Raw genomic sequence first — 13,428 nt, 5'->3', positions numbered from 1 at the left:
AAAGATGTAGTCGTGGGGTTCGAGGGGTCTCAGTATATTCTGAGGCTCTGAATAGAGCTTCCCCTGGCTGTCACACACACAGCCTACAGCTGGTTGGAGTTGAAGGCAGAGATGCACACGGATTGACATTTTCCCTCAGACTCTTGTAAGCGTGGAAAATGGTATTACTCTATTGTTCAGATTCAGAACGGACAGGCCAAGCCAAGGCTGCCCTTTCTAGCCTGTAGTGTTCTGTTCGTTCGATCCTATACAATTATTGTCTTTCATTTGTATGGTTATTAGCCTGGTCCCAGATCTGCTTTGTGCGGTCTTTCCAACTCCTATAGTCTTTGTCATGCCAAACACAAACTGATCTGGGACCAGGCTATATGATTATATCCTTAGTAATGAAAAGTCACTACAACTACAAACACAGCAGGCAACCAACATGTAATTTCACCGAATGATTAAATGTTCGCCTGAATCCTCTCAATGTCGTACAGTCTGCCACTGTGTTGGGTTAATGATCAAACTAGTCTGGAGTCCTGGGAAGTGTATTGTGCTATGGCTGATGTTTTTTTGTTGTTGCATGTCCTGGCTGTCTTATTGTATCTATGATATATTTATTACGCTACATGTGCTGGGGTGACAGCGGATGTATTGTACAGTGTTCACCTCTGCCCTTCCCTTCTATCCTGACAGGTTCCTTTATATCACACAGAGATATCTACAGTACCGCATCATCATAACTGTCATATCTCATCTTCTCTCTCTCCTATAGCTTGAGAATTGTGTAATTCTCTCAAAGAAGGAGCCTCTCGTCTAGTAGAGCCGACTCGTTGAGGAGCCACAGGTCAGGACAACCCCCCCCGTTCCTGACCCCCTCCCCCCCCGTGTGGGCTTGCATGTTGCAACACAAATGCTGCATGCTTCTATGGCCTCCAAATGCTGCAAAGCTTCTCTCTCTTATGGTCCGCATGATCTGAAAAAAAAACCTGGGTGATTTTATAGAACCTCCATTTTACTTTGGAGCTGTTAAAAAACAACTCATAATCAAGTTATTTTTCCATTTTCTTTTGTCCCAATGAGTTCATTTAAAGATGTGATTTCCTCCCAAACTACCGCTAAAGCTTTGTTCCCCTCTGCCTTGGGCGCTTCCATGGGCCCCTCCCTCTCCTTGTGTTGCTTGAAATAATGGCCTTGATGTGTCTTATGTTTTTCACCTGTTGATTTCTCAGACTTGTTTTCTCTTGATTTCAATCATTTTAGCATGCGTGACATTTCTGCAATGCTGTGTTTTCTTCAGTGTCTCATGTTTTTAAAGTATTATGCTCCATTGGAACCTGACCTCATAAGCAGGCCTACACCGCCTACCTAGAAAGTAGCTTATGTAACAGGAGAGTCAGAGACCCATGATGTTGTTTACTTAGCTTCGCAGTAGCCCTTTCCACTTGGAAATTGCAGATTGTGTCATTAATAAGCACCTAAATTGGAACGCGGAGGCTGTACAGTAACATGCTTTACGCAACGTCAGAGCTCAGGTTCTCCGCTTCACAGTGCTGTATAGGTTTTCATCAATAATAATCAATCTTTATGTTTACGATCGCTGTGTTAGATCCAGTTACACGATGACATGGCGTTACACCCTGGGTTGTCCTAAACAGAACGAGCCTATGTTTGTCATATCGTGAAGAAAATTTGCAGCGGAACACACACCTGAATGCACTCATGACTCCATTCTATGCGCACCAAAATTACAATCTGTTTGTCTGAATTGCAAAGCCAAACACTGTAAGATCATATTTTATAACTTAGCTAGCCATGTTAGCAATAGAATAAGCTTTCAAATGATGCCCACCTGACCCAGATTGCGATTTATATAATGGAATGTTTTTGGATTGTGTAAACAACAGTAATTGTGTGATGGTGGGGACGCAGGGTTGTGTTCAAAACAAACTACAAGTGTGCTTGTGTCAGTTCCTCAATGGCAAAGGTATGAAACAATCAAAAAAAAGCATTCCTCATGAAGCTTGTTGAGAGAATGCCAAGAGTGTGCAAAGCTGTCATCAAGGCAAAGGGTGGCTATTTGAAGAATCTGAAATATACAATTATATTTTGATTTGCTTAACACTTTTTTGGTTACTGCATGATTCCACGTGTTATTTCATAGTTTTGATGTCTTCACTATTATTCTACAATGTAGAAAATAAAGAAAAGCCCTGGAATGAGTAGGTACAGTGGGGGAAAAAAGTATTTAGTCAGCCACCAATCGTGCAAGTTCTCCCACTTAAAAAGATGAGAGAGGCCTGTAATTTTCATCATAGGTACACGTCAACTATGACAGACAAATTGAGAATTTTTTTTCCAGAAAATCACATTGTAGGATTTTTTATGAATTTATTTGCAAATTATGGTGGAAAATAAGTATTTGGTCACCTTCAAAGAAGCAAGATTTCTGGCTCTCACAGACCTGTAACTTCTTCTTTAAGAGGCTCCTCTGTCCTCCACTCGTTACCTGTATTAATGGCACCTGTTTGAACTTGTTAACAGTATAAAAGACACCTGTCCACAACCTCAAACAGTCACACTCCAAACTCCACTATGGCCAAGACCAAAGAGCTGTCAAAGGAGACCAGAAACAAAATTGTAGACCTGCACCAGGCTGGGAAGACTGAATCTGCAATAGGTAAGCAGCTTGGTTTGAAGAAATCAACTGTGGGAGCAATTATTAGGAAATGGAAGACATACAAGACCACTGATAATCTCCCTCGATCTGGGGCTCCACGCAAGATCTCACCCCGTGGGGTCAAAATGATCACAAGAACGGTGAGCAAAATCCCAGAACCACACGGGGGACCTAGTGAATGACCTGCAGAGAGCTGGGACCAAAGTAACAAAGCCTACCATCAGTAACACACTACGCCGCCAGGGACTCAAATCCTGCAGTGCCAGACGTGTCCCCTGCTTAAGCCAGTACATGTCCAGGCCCGTCTGAAGTTTGCTAGAGTGCATATGGATGATCCAGAAGAGGATTGGGAGAATGTCATATGGTCAGATGAAACCAAAATATAACTTTTTAGTAAAAACTCAACTCGTCGTGTTTGGAGGACAAAGAATGCTGAGTTGCATCCAAAGAACACCATACCTACTGTGAAGCATGGGGGTGGAAACATCATGCTTTGGGGCTGTTTTTCTGCAAAGGGACCAGGACGACTGATCCGTGTAAAGGAAAGAATGAATGGGGTCATGTATCATGAGATTTTGAGTGAAAACCTCCTTCCATCAGCAAGGGCATTGAAGATGAAATGTGGCTGAGTCTTTCAGCATGACAATGATCCCAAACACACCGCCCGGGCAACGAAGGAGTGGCTTCGTAAGAAGTTTTTCAAGGTCCTGGAGTGGCCTAGCCAGTCTCCAGATCTCAACCCCATAGAAAATCTTTGGAGGGAGTTGAAAGTCTGTGTTGCCCAGCGACAGCCCCAAAACATCCCTGCTCTAGAGGAGATCTGCATGGAGGAATGGGCCAAAATACCAGCAACAATGTGTGAAAACCTTGTGAAGACTTACAGAAAACGTTTGACCTGTGTCATTGCCAACAAAGGGTATATAACAAAGTATTGAGAAACTTTTATTGACCAAATACTTATTTTCCACCATATTTTGCAAATAAATTCATTAAAAATCCTACAATGTGATTTTCTGGATTTTTTTTTCTCAATTTGTCTGTCATAGTTGACGTGTACCTATGATGAAAATTACAGGCCTCTCTCATCTTTTTAAGTGGGAGAACTTGCACAATTAGTGGCTGACTAAATACTTTTTTTCCCCACTGTATGTCCAAACTTTTGACTGGTACTGTATGTATTCCTGAACTTATTTAGGCTTGCCATAACAAAGGGGTTTAATACCTATTGACTCAAAACATTTCAGCTTTTCATTTTCAATACATTTGAAAACACTTATAAAAACATGTTTTTACTTTGTCATTATGGGGTATTGTGTGTAGATTGGTGAGGGGGGAAAATAATATATTTAATCAATTTTGAGTTCAGGCTGTAACGCAACAAAATGTGGAATAGGTCAAGGGGTATGAATACTTTCTGAAGGCACTGTACAGTATAGTTAAGGGAAAGGGGATACCTAGTCAATTGCACAACAATGTATTCAACCAAAATGTGTCTTCCGCATTTAACCCACCCCTCTGAATGTGGGGGTTAACTGCCTTGCTCAAGGGCTGCCTAGCCAGCACGCTATAGTTACAGTATAGCTAGCAGCCTAGCCAGCACGCTACAGTTGCAGTATAGCTAGCAGCCTAGCCAGCACGCTACAGTATAGCTAGCAGCCTAGCCAGCACGCTACAGTTGCAGTATAGCTAGCAGCCTAGCCAGCACGCTACAGTTGCAGTATAGCTAGCAGTCTAGCCAGCACGCTACAGTTGCAGTATAGCTAGCAGCCTAGCCAGCACGCTACAGTTGCAGTATAGCTAACAGCCTAGCCAGCACGCTACAGTTGCAGTATAGCTAGCAGCCTAGCCAGCACGCTACAGTTGCAGTATAGCTAGCAGCCTAGCCAGCACGCTACAGTTGCAGTATAGCTAGCAGCCTAGCCAGCACGCTACAGTTGCAGTATAGCTAGCAGCCTAGCCAGCACGCTACAGTTGCAGTATAGCTAGCAGCCTAGCCAGCACGCTACAGTTGCAGTATAGCTAGCAGCCTAGCCAGCACGCTACAGTTGCAGTATAGCTAGCAGCCTAGCCAGCACGCTACAGTTGCAGTATAGCTAGCAGCCTAGCCAGCACGCTACAGTTGCAGTATAGCTAGCAGCCTAGCCAGCACGCTACAGTTGCAGTATAGCTAGCAGTCTAGCCAGCACGCTACAGTATAGCTAGCAGCCTAGCCAGCACGCTACAGTTGCAGTATAGCTAGCAGCCTAGCCAGCACGCTACAGTTGAGGTATAGCTAGCAGCTTAGCCAGCACGCTACAGTTGCAGTATAGCTAGCAGCCTAGCCAGCACGCTACAGTTGCAGTATAGCTAGCAGCCTAGCCAGCACGTTACAGTTGCAGTAAAGCTAGCAGCCTAGCCAGCACGCTACAGTTGCAGTATAGCTAGCAGCCTAGCCAGCACGCTACAGTATAGCTAGCAGCCTAGCCAGCACGCTACAGTTGCAGTATAGCTAGCAGCCTAGCCAGCACGCTACAGTTGCAGTATAGCTAGCAGTCTAGCCAGCACGCTACAGTTGCAGTATAGCTAGCAGTCTAGCCAGCACGCTACAGTTGCAGTATAGCTAGCAGCCTAGCCAGCACGCTACAGTTGCAGTATAGCTAGCAGCCTAGCCAGCACGCTACAGTTGCAGTATAGCTAGCAGTCTAGCCAGCACGCTACAGTTGCAGTATAGCTAGCAGTCTAGCCAGCACGCTACAGTTGCAGTATAGCTAGCAGCCTAGCCAGCACGCTACATTTACAGTATTCCTTGAACATTTCTCAGCACACCATAGATCGGCAAGTTAGATTGGCAGCTAGAGTCGGAGGAATGTTTTGGTTTTATTTGTCTTCCTTGAAAGCGGTGAAATTAGTATTTCCCCTCCCATGTGAGCCAAGTTCAGGAGGACAGGCTGGAAGTGTTCTGAGAGCAGTGGGTGCTGGTAGTTTCACAGCAGAGGACTCCTAAAGAGGTTTTGTCTCTGGGAAACTAAATCGAACCATGAAATCAGTTGCTAAAGATGAGGAAAAGAGAAAAGACAGTAAAAAGGGGAAAGAAAGAGGGTCTTAAAGAGCCCGGTGGTGCAGCTCAGTGAGGGGGACTATAGGCCTTTAGGGTTTTCACCAGGGGCGTTTTAGAGATGCATTAAATGTTAATTTGCCTGGTGGGGAAAATGGTAACACAGATGAAGTTGCTTTAGAAAGCCTTTTGAGCCTTCTTGGGCATCCACAGGTAAACAGTGAGTAGTTTAATAGGTAGAATATTGTGGAGGTAGCTGAAACCTACAGTAAATGCAGGCCATATACATTTCACAGTAGGCGTCAATAAGAATTTAACAGCCAATATTGTTCTAATTATGATGTGATCTATGTTTGTATATAAGCCAACAGTACGTGGGCATTTCTGCATTCTGGCGGTAGAGGAACAGACAGACGTGGATCTATTCAATGACTGGCTGTTAACGTGGCTCAACATCCTGATGTTTTGATAGCTACACATCCTGCAGTGTGTGATTTATCTATGAACCATACAGGGAGATCTGATCAAGACAGGGAGTCTCCAAGACACACACAGTACACACAGTACACATAAGAGGTGGGCAGTGGGAGGGAGGACGGTGCCTGGTTCTGCCTGGGATCTGTAAGCGATCTTGCCCACCAAGGTTGCTGGAGATCCTCCCTCTCCCTTCGTCCCTCTCCCCTTTCCCTTCCTTTACCCGCTCTTTTCCTCTCCCTCACTCCCCCTCTCCCTCACTCCCCACCCCCTCTCCCTGGCCCTCTTCCTTTCTCCCTCCTTCCCTGGCCCCGGCCCACACTCTCTGGGCACCTGCCCTTGGCTATCACAACCAGGAGCACCACAAGGTCTCAGGGCTGCATCTGCTCTTTCACAGCTCCTAAAATAGTCCCTGGTCCCGGACAGAGTACGCCCTGAGCTCTGTGTAACAGATCACATTAGTCTCTAAGAAAATACACCTAGCGAAAAGGACTATTCTAGCCAGTGAGGTATTAAATGAATGCTAGCTAGTGACCTACTGAGGATTTCTCAAACACAAGCTAATACTGTTTTTGCCTTTTTAGGATTTCTCCTCTCTCTGAATCGCACTCCGGCCTCAGTTCAATAAGAGGCTATGCGTTAGTGGTACTGTTTAGGGGCATTTCTGAGGTACCATTTAAAGCCCTTTTTGCTTTTCGCTGTGGTGAAGTACTGCACAGGAAGTAAGATTCTAACTAGCTGAGCGGAACACTGAGTATCACCTCTGATGTTCTAATTCTAGAATACCGCTAGATCGGTGGTCACCAAACTTTTATGAGTCAAAATGCAGGCCGAAATCTACCACTCAGATTATTATTATTATTATGCAGTAGGCTATAGGCCCAATACATTGTCACTGCATATTGGTTATGCTTGAATTGCCCTGCCAACGTTGTTCTTGTCAGACCGTTTTTAAATGATATAAAACAATTGTAGATATATGATCACACTGGTAATAGATCATTTGTTGAATTACTTGAGGGACAGCTGAGTGAGCATAACATATTTTTGTATTTTTATTATTGTAGTTTCGATCTTGTCTCATCGTTGCAACTCCCCAACGGGCTCGGGAGAGGCGAAGGTGGAGTCATGCGTCCTCCGAAACATGACCCGCCTAACCGTGCTCCTTAACACCCGCCAGTTTAACCCGTAAACCAGCCGCACCAATGTGTCAGGGGGAAAACACTGTTCAACTGGCGACTGGGGTCAGCCTGCAGGCACCCGGTCCGCCACAAGGAGTCGCTAGAGCGTGAGGGGCCAAGTAAAGCCCCCCCGGCCAAATCCTCCCCTAACCCGGACGATGCGGGCCAATTGTGCGCCGTCCTATGGGACTCCCGGCCACTGCCGGTTGTGGCACAGCCTGGTAATGAACCCGGGTCTGTAGTAATGCCTCTAGCACTGCGATGCACTGCCTTAGACCGCTGCACCTCTCGTGAGGCCCCCCTTTTTTTTTTTTTTTTTTAATGGACTGATGGCCAGTCTGAGGGGAGGGAGGGAGCAGCCATGAGGCTGCCTCTCACCCGACTCACCATCCCTCCTCTCTCCATCCCTCCACTGAGAAAATAAACCCAAGGCTTTATCTTTGGGTGTTTTACAGAAATGTTTGGGCATCGACTAGGAATGCCTTGGAGATCAACCAGTCGATCGCTAGATTCTCGAATCGTGCGCTAGCTAGCACTCTTTTCTTACTGGTACCTCTGAGGTTGTCAATAGCACCTTTTTGTAAAGCACCCTGTGAAGGACAGACAAGTCGTTAGTGTTAACTGGGATCAGGATGACGCTCAACGTGGTGGGAGAATGCTCTGAACGGCAGCAGGAGGTCACACTGGGTGTAAACTATACCATGTATGTTGTCTAGACACGTCAATGACAGCCACATCTGTCTCGCTGTAGAAGGTCCCTAGATCCATAAATATGGGGAAGGGAAGCGGAATAGTTACCCCATCTAGTTGTTCCTTTTCTAGGTGACCAACAGTGCAAGCCTTCTCATTCTAATTTAGCAGGAGCAGATGGTGATATTAAGTTAGTTATTTTCATCTTTTTAAGATGGTGTACATGGTCATTACATTTTATTAGCGTTTCTCTCTTGACCGGGAGCAACGGTTAACCCAACTAGCAGGAGTTTTTTTTTTTTTTTTTTTTTTTTTTTTTTTTACACACTTATGCATTCGTGTCTCTCTCTCACACACACACACACACACACACACACACAGTTACTTCAACTGTTTGTTTATGGTCTTTGTTTAGTCTTCTGACAGCCCATGTGACCTGGTAAAGGGTGTGTTGTTTTGAAATAGCACTACATCACCGTCTAAATATACCCTTTGCAAGGACTGACCCTTCATTTCCCTTTAGTGTGGTCACTGTAGGTTGACTAAAAGGCTCAGCATGGATCCTGAACCCAGCTATTATATATGAGGGATACATTTTATGTCCCTAGCGTAGCATAGTGTTCTTTCTGTGCTCAGCGAGTGACTCTCCTTCAGTCTTATGTGATTTAACTTAAAGTTCTACTCATTTCATCAAATAAAAGTTTATTGATCGCGTACACAGATTTGCAGATGTTATCACAGGGCAGTGAAATTGTGTTTTCTAGCTCCAACAATGCAGTAATATTTAGCAAAACAATACATACAAAAAAACACACAAAGTAAAAAAAATAAATATCTGTCCTTTCGTCTTCCACTGTCCTCCTCTCTCTCGCTCTCTCCCCCTCGCTCGCTCTCTCCCCCTCTGTTCTCTCTCTCTCTCTCTCTCTCTCGCTCTCTCGCTCTCCCTCCCTCCCTGGCCCACACTCTCTGGGCAACTGCTATCAGAACAAGCAATATCAGAGTCTGAAATATAAATATACTCTCTCTCATATATTTACCCACTTTATATGTATATACTGTATTCTAGTCAAAACTCCTCCTATATAACTATACTGTCCATAGACACCATTATACAGTGCCTTCAGAAAGTATTGAGACCCCTTGACTTTCTAAAATTGATTTAATAAAAAAATGATCCTCTCTCTGAATCGCACTCCGGCCTCAGTTCAATTAGTGGCTATGTGTTAGTGGTACTGTTTAGGGGCTTTTCTGAGGTACCATTTAAAGCCCTTTTTGCTGTGGTGAAGTGCCAGGAAGTACGATTCTATCTAGCTTAGCGGAACACTGAGTATCACCTCTGATGTTCTAATTCTAGAATACCACTAGATCGGTGGTCACCAAACTTTTATGAGTCAAAATGCAGGCTGAAATCTACCGCTCAGATTTCTTTTTTTAAACTTGACTTAATAAACATAAGCCTATGCAACATTAACCAGTTAAAAACAGTTCTGTAGCAATGAGGTTTGTGCAGTAGGCTATAGGCCCAATACATTATCACTGCATATTGGCTATGCTTGAATTGCCCTGCCAATGTTGTTCTTGTCAGACTGTTTTTAAAATGATATAAAAAAATTGTAGATATATGATCACACCGGTAATAGGTCATGTCCTCCGAAACATGACCCGCCTAACCGTGCTCCTTAACACCCGCCAGCTTAACCCGTAAACCAGCCGCACAAATGTGTCGGAGGAAACACCGTTAAATTGTTACAGCCTTATTCTAAAATTGATTTAATAAGAAAATACCTTATTTACATAAGTATTCAGACCCTTTGCTGTGAGACTTGAAATTGAGCTCCGGTGCATCCTGTTTCCATTGATCATCCTTGATTGGAGTCCACCTGTGGTAAATTCAATTGATTGGACACAATTTGGAAAGGCACACACCTGTATGTAAGGTCCCACAGTTGACAGTGCATGTCAGAGCAAAAACCAATCCATGAGGTAGAAGGAATTGCCCGTAGAGCTCCGAGACTGGATTGTATCGAAGCACAGATCTGGGGAAGGTACGAAAAAATTTCTGGAGCATTGAAGGTCCCCAAGAACACAGCCTCCATCATTCTTAAATGGAAGTTTGGAACCACCAAGACTCTTCCTAGAGCTGGCTGCCTGGCCAAACTGAGCAATCGGGGGAGAAGGGCCTTGGTCAGGGAGGTGACCAAGAACCCGCTGGTCACTCTCAAATCTCTGTGGAGACCTTCCAGAAGGACAACCATCTCTGCAGCACTCCACCAATCAGGCCTTTATGGTAGAGAGGCCAGACGGAAGGCACTCTTCAAAATGCACATGACAGCCCGCTTGTAGTTTGCCAAAAGGCACCTAAAGACTCTCAGACCATGAGAAACAAGATTCTCTGGTCTGATGAAACCAAGATTGCACTCTTTGGCCTGAATGCCAAGCGTCATGTCTGGAGGAAACCTGGCACCATCCCTACGGTGAAGCATGGTGGTGGCAGCATCATGCTGTGGGGATGTTTTTCAGTGGTAAGGACTGGGAGACTAGTCAGGATCGAGACAAAGATGAACAGAGCAAAGTACAAAGATCCTTGACGAAAACCTGCTCCAGAGCGCTCAGGACCTCAGACTGGGTTGAAGGTTCACCTTCCAACAGGACAACAACCCTAAGCACACAGCCAAGATAACGTAGGAGTGGCTTCAGGACAAGTCTCTGAATGTCCTTGAGTGGCCCAGCCAGAGCCCGGACTTGAACCCGATCAAACATCTCTGGAGAGACCTGAAAATAGCTGTGCAGCAACGCTCCCCATCCAACCTGACAGAGCTTGAGAGGATCTGTAGAGAACAAGGGGAAGAACTCCCCAAATACAGGTGTGCCAAGCTTGTAGCGTCATACCCAAGAAGACTCAAGGCTGAAAGCGCTGCCAAAGGTGCTTCAACAAAGTACTGAGTAAAAGGTCTGAATACTTATGTAAATGTGATATTTCAGTTTTTATTTATTTATAAATTAGCAAACATTTCTAAAAACCTGTTTTTGCTTTGTCATTATGGGGTATTGTATGTAGGTTGGGGGGGGGGGGAATAATTCAATCAATTTTAGAATAAGGCTGTAACCTAACAAAGTGGATAAAGTCAAGGGGTCTGAATACTTTCCAATGCCACTGTATATACTGTCTATGGACAGAATATGAATAGGTGTGGACAGCAGTAGTTATGTAGGATGAGTCTTGACTAGAATACAGTATATACATATAAAGTGGGTAAAACAGAATGTAAACATTATTAAAGGGACCAGTGTTCAATGACTCTATGTACATGGGGCAGAAGTCTCTAAGGTGCAGGGTAGAGTACCGGGTGGTAGCCGGCTAGTGACAGCGACTAAAGTTCAGGGCAGAGTAACTGGGCGGAGGCCAGCTAGTGGTGACTGTTTAACAGTCTGATGGCCTGGAGATAGAAGCTGTTGTTCAGTCTCTCGGGTCCCAGCTTTGATGCACCTTTACAGTCTCCTCTTCCTAGATGGTAGCAGGGTGAACAGGCCGAGGCTCGGGTGGCTGAGGTCCTTGATTATCTTCTTGGCCTTCCTGTGACACCGGGTGCTGTAGATGTCCTGGAGGTCAGGCAGTGTGTTCACTTAAGTTGATATAAGAGTCGCAGTTTCTTATCATTTTTTTATTAAAACAATCAATGCTATATTAAATGTCCAAAAGGTTTTCTCATAATATAGGCCTACATTGTCTGGTTTAATCATGATTGTAAATGACGTTTCATTGAGGGCATCCACATCCACATCTAGCCTTAAGTATAATGTCATGTCCCAGTACGGTCACATCTGTAGCCAAACCCAAGCTCAACCTTATAGTTATAGTGGAGTAGACATCAGACATCTGTCAGGCAGCATCGCAGAGAGATGCGGCGGTCTCAGTGTTGTGTTACAGGCCTGCATGTTGACACACGGTACCAAATGCCACATGTTGCAGATGCTACTGCGACGTTGGAAATGATGTAGATCTATCTGAAAACGTGGTGTTCTCCTTGGGTTGAGTGTGTTTGGTTTCTGTCGGGAATGTCTCATTCATCCTCCAATCTGGTAAAGGTCATGGATCTGGAGGGCATGTTAGTCCGTTTCAAACTAACAGAATTATGAACAGAACACAACTGAGTGTATTGATTTTGATCGTGATGCGCTGTGAACGAAACAACAGCGGAACTGACATGTCCTGTTTCATCTTGGACAAACTGTTCTAGTATATAACTCTCAGGACACCCTCACCACAAACCAGAGTATCTGAGGGACATGACAGTGGATGAACCATCCTGGAAGAGAAGATACTGAACCGCTCCAGAAGAGGAGAGAGAAAGGGATTGTTAGGGGCTGTCAATGGGAACCGAACGACAGGAAGAGGGAAGAGCAGCAGATTTTGGCAGGATGGCGCTGGGAGGACCAGGAGAGTGCATCCACATTGATGTTGTCAGATCAATGAGTTATCACAGCAAGTGCCAACAGGCCGGGGTGCTGAGGGCCGGGGGGAGAGGAAAGCTGGCAGGGAGAGGGCCTGAAAGGCTGGGAGGCATTGGCAGGCACTGAATGTCCAGGCTGAGGCAGGCAGACCCATCGACCTGCCAGTTAGCTGTGACCTGCTAGCACTGCAGCACTGCAGAGCGAGCACCAGAGCAGGTGTCAAACTCACTGTGTGTCCAAAGAAGCTGAGTTCAGGATAGACAAAGGGCTCAAAGAGACATGCCAGCATGGCTACAGTTTTAAAGAGGCATGCCAGTAGGCCTATGGCTATAGTTTTAAATATCTCTCTGTCTGTGTGGCTGGTGCGGTGCCAACTTGTTCCCCTCTTCTTGTATTGTAATAGATTTGATTTTGAATGTAGTACTGAACTAAGAAATGGTTGTGTTAAATCTCCTTCCCTCGGTTTTGATCATCTTTAGTTGCATTTGGCTCTGTGTTCTGATAATCTAGTCTGGCATTTAGATTGGCAATGCTGGGAAGAGATCTAGGTTAGTGCGGAATGGTGAAAGTGGGCATCCTCCACCTTTCGGTGGTGTTTTGTGTCCATTCATTGTTCAGTTACTGTATGAAGATGATGATGCACATGGGGAGAAGGGAGATTCAGTGCCCTCCCGGTCTTTCGAAAACAATAGGTCTTTGTGTCTTTGACCCCCTTTAATGTCCTAGGCTGTGAGTGACTGGATAGGGTGGAATTTGGTACTCCGTCTAAAATGGAATTCTTCGGTTCATCATTCGAAAACATTCTTATTCTATGGATTACTACATTCAGCATTCCTAGATATTATGGTGTGGAACTGGAATTCTCCCCCAGGACGTGTATTTTCAATTACATCGGGTCACTGATCAATGAGTTTTCCTAGCTGTTGTCGCCT

The 13,428-nt window shown here is 45.0% G+C and overlaps 1 protein-coding gene across 5 annotated transcripts in view; it reads left to right on the top strand.

The window, feature by feature from the left end:
* LOC121573421 (semaphorin-4D) overlaps positions 1–13,428 on the top strand; it is an 86,402-nt gene that overhangs the window by 32,161 nt on the left and 40,813 nt on the right. The window contains exon 3 of one of the 5 annotated variants that reach the window (XM_041885390.2): positions 761–832. The exons of the other annotated variants lie outside the window; for them this stretch is intronic. The gene's annotated coding sequence lies outside the window, so the exon portion shown is untranslated. The remainder of the gene's footprint in view (positions 1–760; positions 833–13,428) is intronic. 5 annotated transcript variants of the gene reach the window in all.

Source organism: Coregonus clupeaformis, chromosome 9 (genome assembly GCF_020615455.1).
Source record: "Coregonus clupeaformis isolate EN_2021a chromosome 9, ASM2061545v1, whole genome shotgun sequence".
Classification (NCBI taxonomy): Eukaryota; Metazoa; Chordata; class Actinopteri; order Salmoniformes; family Salmonidae; genus Coregonus; species Coregonus clupeaformis.
The sequence above is the reverse complement of the archived record's forward strand: the minus strand, read 5'-3'. Positions and strand labels throughout refer to the sequence as shown.